The sequence below is a fragment of the Narcine bancroftii genome, chromosome 2 (assembly GCF_036971445.1).
Source record: "Narcine bancroftii isolate sNarBan1 chromosome 2, sNarBan1.hap1, whole genome shotgun sequence".
Taxonomy (NCBI): domain Eukaryota; kingdom Metazoa; phylum Chordata; class Chondrichthyes; order Torpediniformes; family Narcinidae; genus Narcine; species Narcine bancroftii.
In genome coordinates, this window is record NC_091470.1 from 280,672,640 (window position 1) to 280,697,932 (window position 25,293).

Here is a 25,293-nt window from a genome sequence, read left to right on the forward strand (position 1 = left end):
GAGCATCCTGATGTATGGCATCCTTGCTGTCCAAGTGCTCTCAGCTATCACGCAAACAAATCTCCCCTTTATCAACTATCTTGATCTCCCACTGCTTCAGGAAAGCAGCCAATATATTAAAGGACATATTCCTCCTTAGTCACGGGCTCTTCTCCCCTTCCTATTGGGCAAAAAACACACGAGTTTGAAAACGTGCGCCCCCAGATTCAAAGACAGTTTCTCTCATACTGTCTCTAAAATGGACCTTCCATTGATTAATGATGATACCTCTCGTTTTTTTCTTTAGTATTGTACTATATAGTATTTGTTTTGTGTAACTCCATATCCTGTACTTTTGTTTTTATTATTGCGCTACCTGTTGAAATCTGAATAGATTGACTTGTCTGGACTGCATGTAAAACAATGTTTTTCTCTGTATTTCGGTTCATGTGACAGTAAAGAATTAAATTAAATTTATTTGTTATTAGTCCAAAGAAAAACTTCATATGGGATGCCTATGAGCCTTAGAGAAAGACATTCATTTTTTCTTGTATTTGTTGCATGTTCACTTTAGAATACCAGTTTTTTGTGAATGTAAGTAATGAAAACAACTACTTTAAGATGAGTTCACCTTTTTTTTTGCAAGGAAAATGTAGATATATGTTTTTTGATGTTTTGGGTTTGAATCACCGTGAGTAATCCACAGCTAGTGGAAGAGTCCAGAAGGAAGGCAATCCAAATTTGGTCCTTGGGTCTTAGTAGTAATATTTCAGGCAAAGTGCCAGAGATAAGAGTAAAATGCTTACGTCTGCAGAAACCATGATTGAAGTGGAGAAACTCAGTAGGTCAGACAGTGTACTTTATATAGTAAAAGATACATAATCAATGTTTTGGGCTTCAGCCCTTCATCAAGGTAGGAGCAAAATGTAGGAAGGCACCCAATCAAAATGGTGGAGGGGAGGGGCAGAGGGAGGAGCACAAGCAATAGATAATGGGTGAATAGGGGAGGGAGGGCACAACAGCAAATAGGAGGTGGAGGGGTGGGTGGCTCTGTGAATGGAGAGGGAAGGGAGTGAAGAGCGGGAGGAAAGAAGACAGGGATAATGGGGTGGGTTAGCAGAAACCAGAAAAGTCGATGTTAAATTCATCTGGTTGGAGAGTGCCCAGAGGGAATATTAGGTTTTGCAGGTGGCCTTGGTTTGACAGTACATGAGGCATGTCAGCATGAGAGTGGGGTGCAGAATTGAAATAGTTGGTCACTAGGAGATCCCTGTCATTGATGCAGACAGATTGAAGGTGCTCAGTGAAGTGATCTCCCTGTCTACACCCAGTCTCTCTGATGTACAGAAGGAGCACCAGATGACTCTTGCAGACTGGGCACCCTCCAAAAAGATGGCATTAATATCAACTTCTCTGGCTTTCATTTAACCCACCTTCTCTGACTCTTTCACTTTTCCCTGTCTGTTTTCACATAAACATGATAACTTATTACCTCATCCCTTATCACATCCAATTAACATCTTTTGTTGGTCTGGATTCCTCGCCAGCCAACATTGTCTGTATTCTGAGACTTTCTGAGATTTCCTGCTTCTGGCTCATTCTTCTTCTTCCTTGATGAAGAGCTCAGGCCTGAAAAATTGTCAATATATCTGTTTATTTTTGGGAGCTGAAAAGACTGGCTGAGTCCCTCCAGCATTTCTGTGTTTTTAATACAATCACAGTATCTGCAGACTTTTGTGTTTCACGACTCTCGCAGATTCACAAGTCAAGTATTGTTTCACTTGGAAGGGCTGTTTGGGTCCCTGAATGGTGGTGTGAGAGGAAGTGTAGGTGCAAATATGGAACTTCCTGCATCCACAGGGGAAGGTGTCAAGGGGGTGACTGGTGGGAAGGGATAAGTGGACAATGTGTTCAGAAACTTTGTATGAAACAGTTTTAATGTAACACTGTTCAACTTGCCCAGAAGATACCAGGTGAGTTTGAATATCAGTAAAGTCTGGAGTTAAGTTTGTGGAGAGGGGTAGATGTGTCTGGTAGTGGGATCATGTTGTAGGTGATGGAAATTGTGTTGGATATGGAGACGAGTGGGTGATAGGTCAGGAGAAAATGCCAGAGATGGTGGAGCATTGCCTGTGTCATGGGATCAAAATTTTTGATGCCAGTTTTATTTGTGACAGATTCTGGATGCTGGAGGAATGAGGAAGTTGTGAATGGAAGGTTTTTTTTTTGAAGACTTTATTTAAAATTTTATAACATGAATACAATAGAGAATTACATTTAAAGAAAATTTTTTAAAAAAATTAAAATGGTATGATTACAATATTACATCAGAAAACTACACAAAATAACCCCCCCCGCCCGTTAATTGTAACACAATATTAGTAATCTAACTTAAAATTAATCCAACCCTCACCCCCAAAATAAAGAGTGAAGAGTTAATAAAATTAACAATATTATATATGGAAAAAAAAATACCCACTTACAAAAAAAGAGATAAAACTTAACCTAAAAAAAATTCAAACAACAAAAGAAAATTTTTATCAATACTAAAATATCACACTTAAACATATATTTAAATCAAACTTAAATGCATATAATTAGCAAACGGAGTCCACTTTAACTTATAAAAAGACATCTTATCCTGAATTGAAAAAGATATCCTTTCCATAGTCAAACAAAATTTCATCTCCAAATACCACTTATCTAAAGTTAATATATTTTTATCTTTCCAAGTAAGTGCTATACATTTCTTAGCCACGACTAAAGCTAAATAGATAAAGGAAATCTGATAATCCTCTAAACCTAAATCAATTAATGATTGCATGTTCCCTAATAAAAATATATCGGGATCTAATACAAGATGGATATTACATAAACTGTTAAAAATAGATTGAATACCTTTCCAAAACTGTTGCAATTGATCACAAAGCCAAACAGTATGCAAAAAAAGTATTGGCCGTCTGATCACATCGAAAACAAGAATCCAACTTACTAAGGCCAAATTTTTTAAATTTCTCCGGCGTTAAATGCAGCTGATGAATAAAATTATAATTAATCATCGCTAGTCTAGCGTCAATTAATTTCCGAATACTATTCTGACAAATTTCCATCCAAGCTTTTTCAGCTATTTTATGTCCTAAATCTTTTTTCCATTTCAACTTATCTTTATCCCAGTCTTTTTTACTATCAATTTCTTGTAAAATACAATACAAATCAGATATATATCCCTTTTTTGGTATTCTTCAAAACTAGATTCAGGCAATAAAATCATATGTCGACCACATAACTGTTTTACAAAAGATCTTAATTGATAATGTACAAATATAGAATTTCCACTAATACCATATTTCCTTTGTAATTCGTCAAAGGAACAAAAACAACCCTCAGAATGGATGGAAGGTTGATTAGATTGGGAGAGTCAAAAGGTTGCAGCAGGTCCTCCTGCTCCTCTAGGGATTTGCATAATATGTAGATTTGGAATTTTCTTCATAGTATTTTGGCTGTTGATGCACCTGTAAAACATGAGTGGAGCTGGGTAATTTTATGCATTTTAGGCCAAGGGAGGTTGTGTCAGCATATAGACAATTTGATTGTAGGGGCCATTATTGCATTGCTTGCCTTCGTTGGGTTGGTTGTGGGTCTCGGCAGGGTCTGAAGGCTGCGATGACTGGTTGCTTTTGTCATTTCGGTGGCTTTTCCCATCGGCACCTTCCCTATCCAGTGCCATGTTGCATCCACATCAGCGCTATTCTCTTCGAACGGTTGGCACATGCGCAATGGGTTTCATGCACTGGGGCAGTTGGGGCATGCGTGGTGGGCTTCACGTACTGGGGACGGTTGGGGCATGCATGGTGGGTTTTGTGTACTGGGGACGGTTGGGGCATGCACTGTGGATTTTGTGTACTGGGGATGGTTGGGACAGACACAGTGGATTTCTCATACCAGCAATGTTTGGGGCGGGCGTGGTGGGTTTTGTGTACTGGGGACGGTTGGAGCATGTGTGGGAGTTTGGGTGTGATTCCTCGGAATTCATTAATCCGCTGACTGGGGTGACAGGTTAAAGACTAGGAGGGTGAGTGAGGCTCAAATATTTTTTGTTGACCGTTAACACGGATCGTTACTTATTTATACACATTTCATAGAATGTTAAAGAAGATTGTTACAACAGTTGTTATTATTGTCATTATAATTGGAACATTACATTATTATAGATCGCCACAAGTCTTTTGTGTGTTAATAAATAAACCATTTAAAACTCATCTGGACTTCATGTTGTATCAATGGAAATGTGTCACAAACAAGAGCCCCACCTAGCCTCCAAATGACTTTTATGGATAGCAGTCACTACAGTGATATTTAGGCAATATCAAATTATTCAATTCTGCATTGGTTTGCTCATGCTTCAGGCACAGGATTTTGATCTCTTCTGTCTCCTTTAACTTGTAAAACATACTAAATGAAATTAATTTTGATTATTAGGAGGAAAAAATAATGTGTTCAGAAACTTTGTATGAAAAAGTTTTAACGTAACACAGTTCAACTTGCCCAGAAGATACTAGGTGAATTTGAATATCAGTAAAGTCTGGGATTAAGTTTGCAACCTCCAGCAGAAAATGCAAAAGTTTACTACAAAGGTGTTAGATTTGATTTTAGAAAAGAAAAGAGAAGGCAAGTGACAGATATAAATACAAACTTATTGCATGGTTGATTTATGTTCCTTGATTTACCAGAAAGGGAAATATTTAAGTTTTTGATTTTGGTGCACTTTACAAAATTTGGAACTCAGTAATCATAGCACAAAAGCAATGGAAGAAAAGGGCTTGTGGTTGTTTTAAGTCAGCATGGGAATAGCATTTATGTTCTGGTACCAACCTGTTTCAATATTCATCCCTTCTACATTTCTGACTGCTGAACCTTTGAACAACCAAATGTGTATTAATCAGCAAAAAGATAACCTTGTAACCTACATTAATTAATACTGTTCCTCAGAGAGGATCATATTTGAAGTGGGAGTTGGATTGTAGCAATTGATCAACTGGCTCTACACGTTAATGGAAATAAAAGAAACTGCTAATTTTTTTATTCCAACACATTATTAATTTGTCAGCAGGTTAACAACCTCCGTTTCTTTGTTGGATTTGTTTACTCACCAGCATTGAGATATTAATCAGAGCTTAGGAGCATTGAAGGGTTGAAGAATATCCTCAGTTAGCTGCGATTACTTTGCTAAAAATGTCTATAACTTGCATGCAATTGTTCAGTATTCTGGTGAACAACTGAATCAGAAACTGACTGACCGCTGTTTGTACATGGAGTTGGATGTTCTGAACCAGCCATCACTAAAAATTGAGCTGGCACTGATGCTTTTTCCCTTTTATCTCTTCTTTGGCTTGGCTTCGCGGATGAAGATTTATGGAGGGGGTAAATGTCCACGTCAGCTGCAGGCTCGTTTGTGGCTGACAAGTCCGATGCGGGACAGGCAGACATGGTTGCAACGGTAGCAGGGGAAAATTGGTGGGTTGGGGTTGGGTGTTGGGTTTTTCCTCCTTTGCCTTTTGTCAGTGAGGTGGGCTCTGCAGTCTTCTTCAAAGGAGGTTGCTGCCCGCCGAACTGTGAGGCGCCAAGATGCACGGTTTGAGGCGATATCAGTCCACTGGAGGTGGTCAATGGGGCAGGCACCAAGAGATTTCTTTAGGCAGTCCTTCTACCTTTTCTTTGGTGCACGTCTGTCACGGTGGCCAGTGGAGAGCTCGCCATATAACACGATCTTGGGAAGGCGATGGTCCTCCATTCTGGAGACGTGACCCACCCAGCGCAGCTGGATCTTCAGCAGCGTGGACTCGATGCTGTCGACCTCTGCCATCTCGAGTACTTCGACATTAGGGATGAAAGCGCTCCAATGAATGTTGAGGATGGAGTGGAGACAACGCTGGTGGAAGCGTTCTAGGAGCCGTAGGTGATGCCGGTAGAGGACCCATGATTCGGAGCCGAACAGGAGTATGGGTATGACAACGGCTCTGTATACGCTTATCTTTGTGAGGTTTTTCAGTTGGTTGTTTTTCCAGACTCTTTTGTGTAGTCTTCCAAAGGCGCTATTTGCCTTGGCGAGTCTGTAGTCTATCTCGTTGTCGATCCTTGATCTGATGAAATGGTGCAGCCGAGATAGGTAAACTGGTTGACCGTTTTGAGTTTTGTGTGCCCGATGGAGATGTGGCATGGGGGGCTGGTAGTCATGGTGGGGAGCTGGCTGATGGAGGACCTCAGTTTTCTTCAGGCTGACTTCCAGGCCAAACATCTAGGGTGTGGTAAAATTGCAGCGTGCGCGGTACGTGAATTGGGGAGTAAGAACGACACATACAGTCTAGTAGAGGTCGATTTATTGCTCTTCTGGCTCTTTTTATATTCACTCCCTGCCTTTGACGACAGGAGTGACATCATCGCTGCATTGGCCTCTGACTGTCCGGCGTTCCCGCTGTTTCCCACCATGTGGAAGGTCATGCGGGCTAACAGCCATTGGTCCCTACAGGGTCCTCGCGATTGCCATGTTTGCTGGCCATTTTGTGAGCCGGGTCATGATTCAGTTTGCCGGCCACTACAAGACCACCTCCCCCCAAACCAGTGATTAGAGTGTCCGTTTCCACTTCGGGTGGCTTACCTCTGCGTTGTAGGGGCTGAGTGTCGACTGGCTGGCTAATGTCTACAAGGGCCGATTGCAGGCGGTCGAGGGTGAAGGTCTCCTCTTTGCCGGCAATGTCCAATACACATGTCAACTCATTATGCCTGACGACTCTGTACAGCCACTTGTAGGGCTGTAAGAGGGGTGCCCTGTGCACTCCCCTTCACTCAAAAACATTCGCAGGTGTGCAAGTCTTTGGCCATGCGGCAGGAGCTGTGGAGGGGCTAGGGTATTCCATCTTTCCCTCAGCTGTTTCAATGTCACTTTGGGGGTTTCTGGATCCTTAGCAGCGACCAAGAACTCCCCCGGGATTACCAAGGATGCGCCGTAGATCATTTCTGCTGCAGAGGCATTAAAGTCCTCTTCCTGTGTGGTGCATATCCCCAGAAGGACCCAAAGCAGTTCATCCCCCATTTGTGCCCTTGAGCTGGGCCATCAGGGCTGCTTTTAAGTGTCTGTGGAACCACTCCACCAACCCATTAGCCTGCAAGTAATATGCCATGGTATGGAGGAATTTGGTTCTCAACAGTTTGGCCAGTGCCGCCCAGAACTCCAAGGTAAACTGTGCTCCCCTGTTAGAAATGAGATGTTCCTGAACTCTGAACCTGGGCATCCTGGTGCAGGTCTCCATGATCTTGTCAGCCATTGGAACCATTTCCGGCCACCTCATGGATTGGTCAACCATGGTGAGGAGCTATTTCACCCCACGGGAAATCAGTAGCAGCCCCATGATGTTGATGTGGACGTGGCTGATCCTGCACTGCGCTTGCTCAGAAGTCTTAGAAGATGCTTTAGTGTGCATTTGCACCTTGGACACTTGGCAGAGCTTGCAGGTCTTGGTCCACTGACTGACCTGCTTGTGGACTCTGTGCCAGATGAACCTGCTGGCCACCATCTTTACCGTGGTTCTGATGGCAAGATGCGCCAAGTCATGCTGCCATCTTTATGCTGCCATCTTCATGCTGCCGGGACAATTGGGCGGGGTTTGCCAGTGGAGACGTCACAAGGGACCATCTGGTTGCTGGGGGCAATGACAACATCCTCCAGCTGCAGCCTGGAAAGCACCGTCCTGTACGCGGGGATCTCAGTGTCATCATGTTGTGTCCTTACTAGGGCTGAATAGTATATGCCCTGGGATAGGGCATGGATGGACTTGATGACAGGACAGGAGAGTGCATTGGCGACCATGTTGCTCTTGCCAGCGATGTGCTGGATGTCCATGGTGAATTTGGACATGTAGGAAAGGTGCCTCTGCTGCCTGGCTGATCACTGGTCAGACACTTTGTGGGAGGAAAAGGTCACTGGTTTTTGGTCTGTGAAAACCTTGAATTATCTGCCTTCCAGAAAGCATTGGCAGTGTCTGACTGCTAGGTACAGCACCAATAGTTACTGGTCAAAGGCGATGTAATATTGCAATTTGGTCTTACACCGTTACAAAAAAGTATAATGTGTTCGGTGCATTTTTTTCACTTGTGTGCTGATTAATAAAAAATATTTGTAAGTAATTCTGAAATGGTCTGAGATGAAAATTTGTCATAAAACTGTTGATACCCCTGTATTGGTAAACTAAAATAAAAAGAAAGAAATGCTGAAATACTCAATGTCAGACTCCACTTGTGGGGAGAAAAGCAGAATTAATATTTCACCCTAAAAGGTTAACTCTTTCTCATCCCACAGCTGCAACCTAATTTGTTAAGTATTTCTAGCATTTTCTGATTTTACTTCAATTGGACACCTATTGCACCATATCAATAACGTTTCACCAAATTGATGATCTTCCAGCAGGGCTTGATGCTTGTTTCTGTGTGTGCCCCTGAGACTTTCCATTATGCAACTGCTCTGGATGAGGTGTGGCAAGACCCCTTGCATCCTTCTCCAGACTCTCTTTGCAAATGCAAAGAGGTAGCTGATCATCTCTTCATTGCTACTTGGGATGGGAGTGGGATTGCATCTGTATCAAAAGGATCAGACAAGGAAGACCCCTCTCACTGTCAAGCAGATGATGTTTTGACTTCTGGCAATGAGGCATTCTGCCAGGTGATTTGGACAGTCCACTCAGAGAACCACACCATCATCTCTTTGTCCTGTAGGGTGTTTCATACTGACCATGACCTATCCTTCATGCAAATGTCCAGCTGACGAGTTACATTCTACATGCCAAAGGGGCCAGGACTGACCTTCACAACATCTGGGATGGTTAGATCCTCAGCACATAGCGGCACTTGGTGCACCTGTACTTTGGTTCCAAACACAGACTGACATGTGAATGTCTCAAAAAAAAGGCATTCATTCATAACAGGGAGCAGTCTGTCACTGGTTAATGAAGCAGTTGAAATGCCTGTAATGAGAAATCTCAACTGCAGCAAGCTTGTAACACGTGGTTGTGGATTCATTGTGCCAATAGATAGTATATTTCTAATCATTTAGGACCTGATTAATGTCATTCATTAATGACAGTTGAGCTTTATGACTCTCCGACTACCTTGATTATTCATACAAGTCCACAATAACTTTCTTGATTTATGGAATGCTTTTGATACCTTATAAGTTCAACTTTCAAATCCAAATTCTGTCAATTAACTTTATCAAGATTTTGAGACAACATGAATGATTTCTATCATCTTCTCCAACATCCAGCCAAATGTGCTGGGAATCTAAATTACCAAGCTTAATCTGTTTAAAATAAATGTTGCATGCATGAAAGAAATATCTGATGGAACAAGTGACATGAGAGAGGTGATTTGAAATGCAACCATATGCTCTGCGTGCAGACATACAGTATATACACACACTAGCTTTGTACTTCCTTTGCATTATACTAGGTGAATATAAAGGAGATCTTAATGCAGATGTAATAATCATTCACCATGAATTATTTCAAGGAACTAAAGGTCTTTGTTGAATTACAAATGGTAGTGGAAGTAATCCATATTTGCTGATGTCTATTTGGTATGAGAATTGCTGTGATTCCATCAATGTTCACAGTTTAATTGAGAAACAAATCGGACAGCAGCTTCGGTAGAAATCCAGAAGTGTCTCTCAGTGATTCTATTTGAGTGACTTGGAGGAGGGGAAATGAGGGAAGGGAAGTGTTGTATGGCCTTCACTTCCTTGATTTGTATAAATCAGTAAATCAAGAATCTTGGTTATTGGCAAATTATGCTCTCAGTATGTATAAAAGCTCAGTTACCCTTTTCTGAGGTGTAACTGAGATTATAATGGTATATCAAGACATTATAATTTTTTTCACTCCTGACCTTAAAATAAATATCTGGTTTTATGTGGTAGTTCTGCCTCACCTGCAAGGGGAGAAAAGAATCTCAGGGTTGTATGTGATGTCGGCAAAGATGGAGGTGTCTATGCCTGGCAGCAGCCATGAGGAGTTAGAGACTCTGGTGGGGGGGGGGGGGCAGCAGATTGATGCTGGGCACTAGAAATGGGGAGTTAACCCCCCTCCCCAAAGTTGAGAAAGGTGACCATGGTAGCGAACTAGTGAGGGACTCAGAAGTGAGGGGACCCACAAAGGCTGCAGGTGACTTATGGTTGGGGCACCCACGAGGGCTGTGGGCTGCTGGACACTAGCTCGTGAGAACCAGGTATTGGAGTTGGGGTTTGAGAGGGTGCTGAGGGCAAGAAGGACTCCCGAAGGGCCTTGGGCACTGAAGGCTTCCTGATTGTGTTGGATATTTGGATCTGGAGTTCAGATTGCCAATGGATCGAATTGGAGTTTGTGTGGCTGCATCGGCTGCAGGAGCACTGGAGGTAAATCCACAAACATTTACTGACTCTGAAGGGACTCTCTTTTGCTTCTCTTTTTCTTATTGGCGAGGGACGCTGGGCATCATTAATGATTACTCTGTGCCTGGCGGCAGGCAGAAGGCAATTTTACACAATATTACATGTTCTGAACTATTACATGATGATAAAGGAGATATGAATTTTGAAGAAAGGAGAAAATGCTTGTTGATGTGGCTTGGAGGTGAAAGTTTGAACTATAATTCAACTATTCAGTTAAGCCACCACATCGCTTTACACAGCAATATGACACGGGCAATCTTTACACATTAGCATAAGGAAATGAAGGGTGCGAGATGAAGTTCCTTTACAATAGCTGTGTTTATACTAAGGACACCTCGCATCACTCCACATCACCTCGAATCACCGCGATTTTTTGTCGCTCGCATCATCGCGCATTTTTGGACTACCTGAACTGTTTCTACCGAGCGATTGAATACGCAGTGATGCAGAGCGATGCGAGGTGATGCGAGGAATGCGAGGTGATGCAGGGCAATGCGAAGTGACCAGGAAGTCCGATGAGTGATTGAAAACCCCGGGTGTCCCTCGCATCACCCCGCATCGACCACCTCAAAAGTTGGACGACAGAGCACCTCGAATCACTGCGCATCGGCTGCAACCAGATGTGTTTCCAGTGCAGCAAAATTCGAGGTGTTACCGCGCATCACCTCGCATCACCGCGCATTTCTCCGCTCACTAGAAACACCCCCAATGAATAGTGTTGCTTATTGGAATGTTGAGGGTTGTCCATAGTTGTACAAATGTTGAGAAGTTTTTCTTTACAAGAAGGAAGCATCTTGACTTTTGTAGATTTCTCATTTTCACCAACTTCATAACATATGGCACAATCAGACAGTTCTGGGACATGGCTCATAATGTAAACATAAGTGAACTACATTTCACTTTCAGTCCAAGTGCTGACTGACATTTTTATAGGACTTATTGTACTGGATATATCCTTTCAGTCAAATTACATACAGCAAATTCTCACAAATGATAAAACAATTTGCTTTAGGATGTCAATTTTGAGTTCAGAATGGTGAGACCGTTTGCCCGTGACATCATTTGCAGTCTTGTTTGTGAGTTGAAGTTCAGGAGTCACAGCTTTCAGTTCTGTCTGTGAGATATCTCAGCAATATTTAAAAACTGCCATTCTAATCTTACAGATAGATGTAAGCTCAGCATTTCTCCAAACAAAGAGTTGGGAAATCATTACTTCTTGAAATTGGTTTCTGCTCCAGTAGCAGTAACATTCTGTTGCTTATAGCATAATGATAGAGTGATGGGATGTTAATTATCTAGTTCCCAGTTTTGTCTGCCAGAATAACTGACATTTGTAATTTTTGTCGTATCCACTGTACCCTGTTACTCTCAAATTGATACTCCACAAGCTTCTTGAGGTCTCATTTGATTAGTTCCCCATCTATCACCCTCAATATTCACTGCCTCCATCTTTCAAGTGGTGGATGGGGTACCAATGCCAGATGTGGTACCTATATTAGTGGCCTTAGCATGCATCATCTATAAATGCTTCAGCAGCATCTCCCAAAACTATGGCATCTACCGTCAAGGATAAAAACAATAGATGCCTGGGGACATCATGAATTGCAGGTTTCCTTCAAGTTGTGTACCATCCTAACATAATAATGTTTTGCAGTTCCTTCATCATCACAGAGTCTAATCCCTGGAATTCCCTGCCAATTAGTATTGTGACAGTATGTTTATCAGAAGGACTGCAGAGGTTTCAGAAAGCAATTCACACACTGAGCATCATCTGGATCCAACATTGCTTCTCATATTAATTTAATATTCTCATATTAGTTTAACATTCTCAGAAAAGACACTCAACTGTGCAACTAAGAAAACTGTATGCTTGCTTAACTTGAAAACACAATGTTACTTGTTGAAAATCTAAACTGAAAACATGAAATAAAATCTTCTAAATGTAACTTCAAGCATGTGTATGTTCATTTGAAAATTCCTGTTTTCCAAATAAATAATATTGTAAGAAAACATGAACAGTTTAAATTTTGAACCAACTGTCAGGATGAGATACGCAAAGATAAGCATCAGCATTGAGCAAGAGAAATCTTTCATTAAAATCGTAACCTTTCCTCCCTTCAACACAGCAAAAATTCCCCACTTTCTCTCTTTGACAATAGTTTTGAATGGAGCCTCCTTTTATGGAACTGTCAGTGAAAAAGATAACAAAGAAAGCTAAAAAAATATTCAAATATTCAAAAATGGTCTACTCACAAATTTTTTGTTTGCTGTGGTGTAAGCCTGAAGGTGCAGGCATTCACAGAGGAAATTTGTGTGCTAACAGACAACCTCCTGCCGCATGTGTCCGTGAATGAAAGGGTTATCGTATGAGGAGTGTTTGACAGCTCTTGGCCCTGTACTTGTTTGAATTTAGGAGGGGGGGGGGGAATCTCATTGAAACATGGATGGACAGAGTGGATGTAGAAAGGTTGTTTCCCATGGTGGGAGAGTCTTGAACAAGAGGGCACAACTTCAGGATTATAGGGTGCCTATTTAAAACTGAAATGCTGAGGAATTTCTTAAGCCATGGAATAGTGAACCTTTGGAATTTGTATACCACAGGAGGCTGTGGAGGCCAGGATGTTGAGTGTATTTAATTCAGAGGTTGATAGGTATCTGAATAGTCATGGTATCAAAAGTTATGGGGAGAAGGTTGGGAAATGGGACTGAGTGGAAGAATGGATCAGCTCATGATAGAATGGTGGAGTGGACTTGATGCCCTACTTCTGCTTCTATGTCTTATGGCCTCAACTTCACCACTCTTTCTCCTCACGAATCCCAACCTCACTTTCAAACCTGCAAACAAGTATGGCACTGTTATGGTGTGGTGCACTGACCTCTATCTGTCTGAAGTCAGACGACAGCTTTTAGAAACTTCCTCCTACTTGCCCCTTCACCAGGACCCAATCAAAGCACATCAAACCAATGCCTCATGCGCTATCTCTGATCTCATTGCTTCTGGTCATCTCCCATTTACAATCTCCAAACTTATTGTTTCCCAAGCTAGCATTGCCCAGTTCTACTTCTTATCCAAGATCCATAAACCCAATTGTCCTTGTAGCCCCATTGTTTGCACGTACTCCTGCTCCACGAAACAGGTATCCACTTACTTCAAATCCATTTTGTTCCTCTGGTCTCCCCAGCCACATCCACGATATTTCACATGCCTCATATCTTGAAGAAAAGACCAGGCTCAAAATGTTGATTATTTCTCTTAACCTCCTCTCGACAATGCGTGACCTGCTGCGTTCCTCCAACATTTTTGTGCTTCTACTTTTATCAGGGTTTGCTGTTGAGGTAAAAACTCATGAAACAGTGCAGAAAACATTATTTTGAACCTTTTCCCCATACACATGATTTTTGCTGTATGAAGCAAAGATAAATATAAATCTTTATTCATTCAAGATTAGATGAATTCTTAATGGGATAACTTGTAAGTAGAATTAACAAACTTGATCATTAATTTTAAACTTGAAGTTTAATTCTCAGATATTTACAATTTATTTTTTTCTTGTTTATCTTTCCCCCTTTAATCCCATGTGTATATCTTTATTCGCCTTTCTGTAGAATTATTATACAGTACAACTCCGATTATCTGAAATGGTCAAGACCGGGCCTATTTCGGATAAACTTTTTTTTTCAGAGAACTGGTAATTTTTTAAAAAAGAAAATAGCCCAGTAGTCACAGCAAATCACTTGTATCAATGTTTGAACAACAACAAACAACTAGTGAGGCTTTTTAAGCATTAAAATAATGTTTAATTCTCACTTTTAAAAAAATGCTGGCCACCGCCAATCACTGACACCTCCTCACTGAGGCCTCGTTCGTGCTGGGAGCCCAAGGGTCCCTCTCCTGCCCAGGAGTTTGAGGTCCTCACTGCCACTGGGAGTCTGAGGTCTGCTACTGCCACCGCTGGGAGCCCTGGTCAGTTCGGCTCTGAAAAGAATTTGGATAAATGATCATTTCTGATGTGTTTTGGATATCCTCATTTATCTGAATTTTTAAAAAAATATTGGATAACTGAGGATTTTGGATAATCGGAGTTGCACTGTATGTTTATTTTTCTTTATTTTTACTGGTTTTGTGGGAGAAATCTTCAATGTGATGAGTTAATCAGCTGCCTTCTCACTTTGGTACTGGATCATGACAAGAAGGCAAAACTTGAACCAAACTCAAAATAAAGAAGTGCTCTCCTTTGAAATCTGGTGAAACATTGTTAAAAATTATTTTGATGTGATGTGTCAACAAGGTTCTTTCCAAGGTAACTGCTTGATGCACAGTGCCCTCCATAATGTTTTGGACAAAGACCATGTTTTGCTTTATTTGGCACTGTGTTCCACAGTTTTAAATTTGTAGTCAAACAATTCACATGTAATTTAAGTGCACATTCCAGATTTTATTCAAGATTATTTGTATAGATTTTGGTTTGATCATATAGAAATTACAGCACTTTTTATACATAGTTTCTCATTTCATGGCACCATGATGTTTGGGACATTTAGCTTCATGGGTGTTTGTGATTACTCAAGGATGTTTTTAATTGCTTCATTGGTGCAGATATAAGAGAGTTAGGCGTGCTTCTCAGCTATTGATCACCTTTGGAGTCTGTAGTTGCCATTTTTCAACATGAGGAACAGAGTTGTGCCAATGAATGTCAAAGAAGTCATTATGAAGCAGGAAAACAGGAGTAAAACAGGAAGAGACATCATCCAAACTTTAGGATTACTAAAATCAACTGTTTGGAACATCATTAAGAAGAAAGAGCATCCTGAGAGTATGCCTAATTCCCTTTAAGATTCTGCACCCTTTTTATTGGACTCCAGCAAGGTTAGATAGATCAGGGTTGAAAAATACCCTGAATGCTGGCGCTGTTAGGAAGATAAAGGGCACTTTGAACATGGAATCATGATACATAAGTATAGTATTCAAATTCCTTTTTGCCCCAGACTCTTTGTCTTGGGAAACACACTTGGGTTATTTGATGATAAATACTCTCAAAATTGGATTCAAACAAGTATAATGGTAGGAAGACAAATTATACTTGGAGGTTAGAAGAATTTGGGGGACCATCATTTCAGGAGTGGGCCTTAGAAATGATCAAAGTGGCAGTGTTTGAATGCATGTCTTACAAATAGTTTGATAAATTGGATGTCTATACACAAAAATGGGGAAAATATCTAGGTTTCCTGGGGGAAATAGTAGTGGATGTAGTGGTGAAGTATATTAATGAATGAATGGCAGGTTTTTAGCCCCATTCCTTTTCCACTAGACCCTGTCCCAGTAAATTCCTGGGACAGGGTGCCAGTGGAAAAGGAACTAATGACTACTGTCTGCAAAAGACTTCATGAATAGAAATACAGATGCTACACTGCAAGATGCAAACCACTAGTTAGCCACAGAAACAGGATGGCCAGACTACAGTGTGCCAAGAAGTATTTACAAGAGCCTGCAGAATTCATGAATAAAGGTCTTGCGGACAGATGACACCAAGATTGACCTGTATCAGAGTAGTGGCAAGAGCAAAATGTGGTGGCGTAAAGGAACTGGCCAAGATCCAAAGCATCTGTGAACTTGGTGGTGGGTGTGTTATGACCTTGGCATGTATGGCTGCCACAGGTACTGATGCATTTATCTTTGATGATGTCACTGCTGATGGCAGTAGCAAAGTGAATTCTGAGCTGTATAGAAACATCTTATCTGCTCAAGATCGAGCAAATGCCTCCAAACTCATTGGACGATGCTTCATCCTACAGTAAGACATGATCCCAAACATACTACCAAAGCAACAAAGGAGTTTTTCAAAGCTAAAAACTGGAATATTCTTGAATGGCCAAGTCATTCGCCCGATCTAAAACCAATTGAGCATGCCTTCCATATGCTGAAAAGAAAAATCAAGGAGCAAGTCCCCAAAACAAGCAGGAGCTGAAGATAGCTGCAGCAGAGTCCTGGCAGAGCATCACTGGAGAAGATACTCAGCACCTGCTAATGTCTGTGAATCACAGACTTCAAACAGTCATTTCATGGAAGGGATTTGCAACAAGGTACTAAGCATGACTACTTTAATTGTAATTTGCAAAGTTGGCCATCCAGCAGATGTACTCTGGTAAAATCCAAGAGATTTATAAGGACAAGGAACAAGTTGGTCATTATGATATATGAGCAAAAATCATTAAGATGGATTTCTGACTGATCTCGGTCAGGTTTTTGTGGTAAATGTTAGATGATGAATTAGATTATAATTCTCAAACTGGCTTAACTGTGAATTATAAACTTAATGTGAAACTTTTTAAAAAAAAAGAAAAGAACAAATTTTGCAAATGTTTCATTTTTAATTGGAATTTTTATTTGGAATACAGTTTGCAGCAATAAGCCAATCCATTTAACTGATGATTCATTCTGGTTTTCATATCTTTATTAATTATATCAGGCTTTGATTTCTACAGCATGGAAATCACCCAGTGAAATACTTCCACTAAATCAAATTGGAAATAGTTTCACCATGTCAGAAAACCTAACCGAGCCAGCTGTTAATTTACATATTATGGCTGCTCCAGCAGATCAAATGCTGAGTGTTTACCTCAAATACCCTCACGAGTAGATGAGTTCTAAATGTGATGAGAAGCTTATCACTGGTCATGTAGTTTTCTCCCTTGGACGAAGATGTACAACTACAATGGGTGGCCTCTGTGTAATTCTCAGCAATGAGACTGCAAACTAGAATAATTCCATTTTCCAACGATCTTGTTATTTTTAGGGTGATGTCAGATCAGGAACAACAAAATCGAGATTAGAAATATCAACAATTTCAGGGCATTGTGACAAAAATTCAGACACCTGAAATGTCTTGCCTGTTTTTTGAAGAATTGCCTCCCAATTTCCTGCAAACTCAAATCACCAATAACTGAAGTTTTGGTTTTGTTTTATATTCGATCATTTTAGAAATTCAGTTTCTTACATGAACCAGCAAATTAAAAATACGGCCAAAAAAAACTGAAATGCTTGACATCCAAAAGGAGAATATTGTTAATATTTTTGATGTTTGGATTAGAGTACAGCTGCGAGGAGAGATTGGACAAAATTGGTTTATTTTATCTTGTATGAAGCTGAAGGATGAGCTGAAAGAAGTCTGTGAGATTATCAATGGTATAGATGAAGCAGAAAGAGTTGTTCCCAGGGCGGAATTGTCATATATGAGAGAAGATAGCTTTTGGTGATAGGGTGAGCATGGGTTGCTGATGGATCAAACAGGAGTCTGTGGCTGCAAAGACTGTGGGAGCACTGAAGGCAAATCCATGGTCACTCATTTACACCTTTTCCACTGGCACCTTGTCCCAGGAATTAACAGGGAATTAACCATTTAAGGATCCAGTGGAAAATGAAAACAACCAGCATGCCGGCATCAAATGACATCAAATCACGCCGGGGATTGACGGCTTCCACCCCTACTCATATCCCCGGCGTCAGCTGATTAAACCAGTGGAAAAAGGACAATTTTCATTCCATTCCATTCGAAGGTAGATTCTCTGATCCTGGAGATAAGTGTGTTCAGTGGAAAAGCAATCAGTGTCCTGGCTAAAGGTGGCCCAGTGGAAACCTAGGAAATGGCTTCCTATCCTGGGACACTGCATAGCCAATTAACTGAGATGCCAGTGGAAAAAGGGCTAGTGACTCTAAAGGGACACTCTTTTGCTTTTCTCTCTCTCTCTTGTACTGTAAGAGGTGCCAGGCAACACTCAGGGTGGCAAGCAAAAGCCAATTTCATGTAATGTTATATACACTGTACTATTACAAGACAATAAAGGAATCTTGAAACTTCCATAAACTTGACATGTTTAAAGATATGCATTTTTTTTGCATAAAAAATTTCTGGAATACTCTAGTGGGGGGGAGCACAGTAGTAATTGGTGGTGGAAGAAGTTCTGATTGTGACATTTTAGAGGCATTTAGGTAGTCACATGAACATACAAAGAATAGAGTGATATGGATCATGTGCAGGCAGATGAAATTCATTTTAATTTCATTCATTTTAATTTGGTAGCATGGTCAACACAAACAAGCCAAATGGCATGTTCCTGTGCTGCTCGTTTTGAACATCCATGTAAGTCCTTCCCATTTTCTCCATTTTTACCCCTCAAAATTTTGACATCCCATTAAAATCTTATCTCAACTTTCTTTGATCCAAAGTAAACAACCCTCAGTAATCCTGCAGTTAAACCCTCCAAAAGAAGTTCTAGCAAGTTGATCAGACATGATCAATTCATGTTATTTGTCTTTGATCAAACTGTACCTTTCTAAATGAAGGTCTACAATGTCCCTCAGAAATGATTCCAACAATTTGTTCACAGCCTCAGTTCCACTGAATGGACTATACTTATATTATTTTTTCCTTCCTTTTTAAATGATGGTACAACGTTTACAGTCTTCCACTCTATGTCACCAGGAGGGATGAGAAAATGATGTTCTTAGCCTGTGCATTTACCTTCCATACTTCTTTTAACAGCCTGACATTTCTCTTACTCTCATCTTAAATGGGATACAATCAGTGGAAGAGGCTAAACTCTTTATCACTTCCTTTCTCAGAATGTTTAGACTATCCAATATTTCACACTGCAATGCCAGCATTCCATTCTGTTTCATAACAAAAAAAGGTACAGACATCATAGAACATAAGAACACAGTATAGGCCCTTCAGCCCTCGATGTGCTGACCTATGGATTTCTACAAAAGACCAATGAAACCCTTCCTACCTCATCACCTTCTATTTATTTTATGCCTGTCCAAGAGACTCTTAAATACCCCGAATGTTTCAGCTTCCACCACCACCCCTAGCAAGGCATTCCAGGGACCCACAACCCTCTGTGTAAAAAATATTTAGCCCTGATATCTCCCCTAAATTTACCTCCCTTCACTTTGCACAGAATGCCCTCTGGTATTTACTACTCCCTCCCTGGGAAAAAAGGTGCTGGCTGTCTTCCTTATCTATGCTTCTCAGAATCTTGTTGACCTCTTTTCAGACACCTCTCATCCACCAAAACTCCAAAGAGATAAGTCCTAGCTCTGTGAAACTTGCCTTGTAAGACATTTTCCAATCCAAGTGTTCCTGGTAAACCTCTTCTGCACACACCCCATAACTTCCACATCCTTCCTATAATGAGGTGACCAGAATGGAACACGATATTCCAAGTGTGGTGTCACGAGTGATTTTAGAGTTGCAATATGACCTCTTGACTCCTGATCTTAATACCCCCCCCCCCCCAACTAATGAAGCCCAGCATCCCAAAGACCTTCTTAACTATGCTATCAACTTGTGCAACAACCTTGAGAGATGTTTGGATTTGGACCCTAAGGTCTCTCTGTTCTTTCACACTGTTAAGCATCTACCATTAACCCTGTACTCATCCTTCAGGTTAGACCTTCCAAATGCAACACCTCATACTTATCTGATTTGAATTCCATCTGCCACTTTTCCACCCAGCTCTGCATTCTATCTATCCTTTTGTAACCTACAACTCTCAGTGCTATCCACAACTCCTCTAACCTTCCTGTCATCCACAAACTTACTGACCCTTCTTTCCATTTCTTCATTGAGGTCATTTCTTAAAAATCACAAAGAGCAGGGGTCCCACAACAGATCCATGTGGAACTCCAATGACCTCCAGGCAGAATATGTCTACTGTTACTCTCTGATTTCTACAGGCAAGACCATTCTGAATCCACACAGCCAGGGTTCCTTTAATCCAATATCTTATGAATTTCTGAACAAGTCTCTCATGGGCGACTCGTGTCAAATGCCTCACTAAAGGTCCATATATTACCACATCTACTGCTTTGCCTTCATTGTTCTTTTGTAACCTCCTCAAATAACTCAATTGGGATCGTGAGGTATGACCTTTCTCTCTCAAAGCCATGCAGACTATCCCTTAGAAGTCTGTACTTCTCGCACACCACTGACATGAGACTTGCTGGTCTTTTATTCCTAAGGTTCTTCCTATTATCCTTTATAAACAAGGGGATCACATTTGCCATTCTCCAATCATCCAACACCCCCCCTCTGGCCAAGGAGGATTCAAAAATCATTGCCAATGGCCCAGAAACCTGGGTCTGGCCCTGGGACATATCAATCTTAATGGTTTTAAGAAGATCCAGCTCTACTACTACTTTCTTAATCTCAACATGGTCCAGCACACAAGTGTATTTTATTCTGACCTCACCTTGACCATGTCCTTTTCTTTGGTGTTTAGTGAAGCAAACTATTCATTTAGGACCTCCTCCAGCTCCAGGCACATGATGCCTCCTTTATCCTTGTGCAGCCCCACATTCACTCTCATCATCTTTCTGTTCTTCATGTACACATGGAGAACCTTGGGGTTCTCCTTATTCCTACTTGCTAAGGCCTTCTCGCGTCCCCTTTGAGCTCCCCTGTCTTTTCTTAACTTCCTTTTTGGCTACAATATAATTCTCAAGACCTTTCCAGTTTTTATTTGCTTCCTAAATCCTCTTAACGCCCTGTTTGTCAACCACAGTTCCCTTTTCCTATCATCTTTTCCTTGTCTCAGTGGGACAAATCTATCCAGAACCCTGTGCAAGTTGTCCCTAAACATCTTCCACGTTACTTCTGTACTTTTGCCCATGAACATCTCTTCCTAATTTACTCTCCCTCATTTCTGCCTCATCCCTGCCCCATTTAAACTCTTTACCATTTTGTTTGCTTTTATCCTTGTCCAGAAACATGCTAAAGCTCAGAGAGTTGCTCCACTACTTCAAGGTTTGTCACCTGACCAGGTTTCATTACCTAGTACTAGGTCTAGTATGGACTCTCTAGTCAGCTGGTTCACATCCTGTGTCAGGAATCCTTCTTAGACAGATCTGACCAATTTTGCCCCATCTATCCTCTTGCTGTCAGGAGGTGCTTGTTAATAATTGGGAACTTGAAGTTTCCCATAGCAACAGCTCTGTAATTTCTGCACCATTTCTTGGGGGGGCGATAGATTACTCCCAGTACAGTGATTTCTCCCTTCCTATTTCTATGTTCTATTTTATGTTTGGTGTTTTCCATCACCATGCTAAATCCAACATAATCCAATCAAAATGATTGGGGGTTTTGGAGAGGGGGTTGGAGGGTGTATTAGTTTTTTTCTTTCCAATTTTTTCTAAAATTAACAATCATTTCTTTTATATAATACTTTGATATATGAAAACTGTATTTATGTATGTGGTTATTATAAATAGAATAATGATTTCCCAATAACCTTGTTTCCTCCAAGCTTTGATTCCAAAAACTTGTACAGAATTTATCCTGCCTGCCACCCTATTGGATTTGCTACCGACTAATAATCTCCTGAATACAGGTGTGACCTTCAATTTTTTTTAATTCCTTTTAAGATGATCTCCCATGTAATATTATAGTGGGAAAAAGCCCACGTTATAAATTTGCTTATTCATCTTCTCCAATCTGTCACATCTTTATAATGTTTATTTCAACCAATTGATTTTTCTAATCTGCCACCCCTCTTCAAGGCTATCCATCATTGGGTTTTTTTTCAACTCCCTACTTTTTATTAATCCTTTCTCTGTGACACCTGAAGTTATTGCATTTGAATCCTGCTCTCTGTTAAGACATGAGGTATATTTGTCTCCCCGTCTAATTTACCTTATTCACTAAATTCGTTGTAAAGCCTAATAAGATTAAGTGAATAAGACATTTCTATGTATTTTACTCCATTTTTTGCGCAGTCTTAATGATCAGCCTCCAAATCCAGTTCTTCTTCTTTCTGAATCTGCATTCAGCTTCCCATTCCTAGTTTGGCAAGAAAAATGTTACCAAAACAAAAACCATCAGAAAAGTTGTTAGTTGAGGGAGGTTGACTGCAGAATAAAAGGTGAGAATGTGTGTGATTGGTAATTTGGGATTATCCTCCTGCCGCCTTCTGTCATCGCCCGGTTGATGGAGCAGGAGCGAACGAAGGATTAATAAATGCTGTACCTTGTGGGCTTCTAGGGTAGGGGGTGACATCCTTCCTCACTCGCATGCATCCGCACAACTCTCAATCCTGCAGCCCATAGCTTGCTTGCCTGCAGACGATTTATTTTAATCGGAAGTAACATTCTTATTTTCCCTCAATTTCCTCTGTGTACGATTGACCCAGAAACCTGGGTCTGGCCCTGGGACCTATCAATCTTAATGGTTTTAAGAAGATCCAGCTCTACTACCACTTTCTTCGAAGGTCGTACTTGGGGTGTTAATTGAGAGCGATGACCCTTCTTTAAGTTTTCCATCTTGTTTTTAAAGATTGCTCCGAATCAGCCTGGGCGAAACCCGGCAGTTTAAAGGAATGCATCCATAATGGAAAAATGCAGACTGGCTTCCAGTTATCGTTACTGCAAACCTCCAACAGACAATTTTACATTTAAAACCCCGTACTCTAAATATTGGATGACTGCTTGGAGTTTTGCGATAATCATAATCTCCTATTAGCGTTCATTGAGCTTTTGATTATCGAGAGAAAATGTGATTCTCAAATCAGTAAAGCGCCCTTAAAGAGTTAAACGTCGATGAATCAAGAGGTTTTTATTTTGAGAATTGTGGACTGAACGAGCGTGGGGCGATCCAGCCCCAAACAATTGGATGCCCGAGATCCAAGTCAATGTATGGACTACAAATTCCCTTCTCTCTTTATCAAATTGGTTCATGTCACCCCGTTGATCCCCCCCCCCCCCCACCTTTAACCTTTGCATTTTTCATGCCTGACACGCACACAGGGGGCCGCTTTGTTCAGCGTCCCTAGGATTTGAAACCCTACCAAACTTTCTGAAAGTTTAAAGACAATCTCGATCCATTATCCGAGTTTTCTAAAAGGTGAAAAACAAACAATAAAATGGAATTGTGCTCAGAGTTCACAAGGACTCTGTCCGTCTCAGAGTGTGTGTGTGTGTTCCGAGAATACACGTGGACAAGATATATTTTTCTTAGGCTTCAAGTTATGATTTACAGCGAATGGAGCAGGCAAATTGCTATGCATCAACTGTGTAGGCGAGGAAAGGCCCGCTTGGTGTGCAATCTGTTTCTAATTATATTCCACTGCGAAGCTTCCAACCCCCAAACTCCCAGAGCATTTCTTTGCCCCATCTGTGGTGGCGGCGGCTTGAGCTTGTCGAGAGAACCCCTCCCTCGACTCCCCCCCCCCCCCCTCCTCCATTTCCGTGATGCACCGGCAGCCAAGTCAACAACCGTGCTCAGTGACGCTTCGGTGAGCGGACGGGTCGGGGCGAAGCGGCTTTAAAGTGCGGGGGAAGAGGTGGAGGCAGTGATTGAGCGGGAGCCCGGCTTCTGGCGACCGCCGCTGCGTTGGCGTGCCCCGCGGCTGGTGAGGCGCAGGCGCTGGTGTTTGCGCAGACGGCGGCGCAGCCCCACGCATCACTCCGGACCCCCACCCGCTGCTTCTGCCGCAAGGAGAGACGCTCAAGGTACGGTTGCGCTGCCTCTGCCCGACTTTCTGGGAAGGGAGGAGGGGAGGGGGGTTGTTTTGTCGGGTTTTTTTTTGTGAATGAACTCGCTTGGTGCCGGTTTTGTGTATCACCCGGAGGATGGAAGCAGTGCGGGCGTCACGGTCCGAACGCCGGGAGCACTCTCACTGTTTCCCCGCTGCTCCGGCCAGCTTCATCCGCTGCTGGTTTTAACACGGTAAACACGCACACGTACCTGTGTACAAAATCAGGAGGAGCACTTACTTTTCCTGCAACCGTAACGCGACGTACTTTTCTTGCAGTTCTGGTGTGTGTGCTTGTGAATGAACAAAGTCGCTAGCTCCACTGATTCAATCGAATAAACGGCTGAGGACTTGGACATGGGGGTAGTGTCCAGAAATTCTGTTGAGTTTCGTCAAAGGGTCGTTATAAGGGCATAGGTGTTATCGCTGGCCGTGATCACGTTATGTAACGTTTTGAATGCAGCTCCTGTGGAGCTATTATCGTACCTACGTGTTAAGCAGAGAAAAAGAGGGTGATTCCAACTTGATTCATCTCTCGATCTCTTAAGATGAATTGCAGCTCTGATTGTATCCCCGTTGCCAGCAGTTCTGCAATGCGGTGGGTGTGGTGTGGAGTAAATGGCAGTTGTGGACCGCTGCAGTGACAGTACCCAAGACCGCATTGTGACTGAGAAAATCTACCACTTTCCTTCACTTTACTGTCACGTCAGTTTGAGGGAAGGCTGCCCTCTCCTCTTCCACGTTGGTAAGTTCGTGGCAGTATATCAAGAGAAAGCTTTGAAAGTGGTCAGGGAACTGGTATCCCAGCTGATGACTTCCAACTAACTGTCTTGTGTATTTGGTGGGGGGGGGGGTGGGGGATGTACAGCATTAGCTTGGTGTCAGTGAAGTTCATTGTGTGCTAATTTTTATCTTTTTGTTTCAAGATGTGCTCTACATCATGAGTGCTTCATGATGCAGCAAAGAGTCTGATTAATTCAGGTCTGTAAATCTGCTACTGCTCTAAGCCACCCCACCATACCTATTCTGCGTAAAGATAGCTGTTTAAAACGGTGGAAGTTAGCTTTGCAATTATTTCTTGGTGGCAGCTCTAGTAATAATACTGAAGCTGTTAGATTATTTTTGCAAAAATTTTTTTTCAGTGCTGCCACCTTTCGTTGGATGGAACCACTGGTAAAAGAGCTGTTTTTTTTTAAGAATGATTTTCAGATAAAGATTTGCTGTCAACATCACTTAAAGAATTGATGGTGGATTGATAGAGGGAAGTACATTTGCTTTAATTATTTTTAAAATTATAGTTGTTTACTCAGTAG

At 41.6% G+C, this 25,293-nt stretch overlaps 1 protein-coding gene and 1 long non-coding RNA gene across 13 annotated transcripts in view; one reads left to right on the forward strand and one right to left on the reverse strand.

Annotated features, from left to right (window-relative positions):
- LOC138755334 (band 4.1-like protein 3) overlaps positions 1-25,293 on the forward strand; it is a 267,478-nt gene that overhangs the window by 78,275 nt on the left and 163,910 nt on the right. For 2 of the 10 annotated variants that reach the window (XM_069921121.1, XM_069921129.1), the window contains exon 1: positions 23,703-23,957. The exons of 1 other annotated variant lie outside the window; for it this stretch is intronic. The gene's annotated coding sequence lies outside the window, so the exon portion shown is untranslated. Of the gene's footprint in view, positions 1-23,699; positions 23,958-24,109; positions 24,175-24,566; positions 24,726-25,293 lie in introns of those variants that run through there. 7 more of the 10 variants (XM_069921127.1, XM_069921126.1, XM_069921123.1 and 4 more) reach the window with 6 other exon arrangements.
- Positions 2,335-24,707, reverse strand: LOC138755335 (uncharacterized). 3 transcript variants are annotated; one of them, XR_011352210.1, is made up of 3 exons: positions 24,467-24,707; positions 13,603-13,781; positions 2,335-3,491 (listed from the first exon to the last, which is right to left on the reverse strand). It is a non-coding gene; the product is annotated as an uncharacterized lncRNA (long non-coding RNA). The 3 variants fall into 3 exon arrangements; XR_011352209.1 differs by having other exon boundaries at positions 24,222-24,707; XR_011352211.1 differs by lacking the exon at positions 24,467-24,707 and adding an exon at positions 14,262-14,413.